Here is a 767-nt window from a genome sequence, read left to right as displayed (position 1 = left end):
TTTCAGGATTAAAAAGTATTTAATAGCATTAGAAATTTTGAATGCTAGTTGAATCCTTTTATATCCTAAAAAGATAACGAAATAAAATTATTATTTCAGGATTAAAAAGTATTCGGTAGCATTAGAAATTTTAAATGCTAGTTAAATCCTTTCAAATCCTTCTACTCCTTTCGATTATTTTAGTATTAAAAAGTATTTAATATGATTAATCGTGAATTTTAAAAAAGGATTTACAGTATTTAGAAGGATTTGAAAGTATTAAAATTTTAATCCTTTTTAATCCTGTCAAATACATTTTTTTAATCAGGGTTCCCTATGTTTGTCCTTTTTTATTTAACGCCTGCGCTCTTATATTTATATTAGTTCCCTGACAACTATTCGGCGGCGCTGGCTTCGCTCCAGGCAAGGCCTATTTTTTCGAAATTCTTCCATATGTATCAGCTATCCAGTTAGTATAGAGATCAGTGGGTGCTAGGCAGCAGCAGCGAGAATAGTTCGGTGCGCGCCACTAGGTAGCGCCTACGATTTGTAGTGTCCCTGGTAAGAAACTTATTTCAGAAGTCTTGTATTCCGAAATTGTGACCATTCTGGCGCGGGTACTCCTCCGTTATTTGATAGAGTGATAAGTACCTTTTTTGATGGTAATATAGTACAACCTATATTACGTAATGACAAAAATATTTAGTATCAATGTTTCCATAAATAATTTGTCTCCGAATTTGAACTTGAGCTTTAACAAAAATATTTTAATCAAAAGTCTATAGAAT

Source organism: Microplitis mediator, chromosome 7 (assembly GCF_029852145.1).
Source record: "Microplitis mediator isolate UGA2020A chromosome 7, iyMicMedi2.1, whole genome shotgun sequence".
Taxonomy (NCBI): domain Eukaryota; kingdom Metazoa; phylum Arthropoda; class Insecta; order Hymenoptera; family Braconidae; genus Microplitis; species Microplitis mediator.
Note: the sequence above shows the minus strand (reverse complement) of the source record.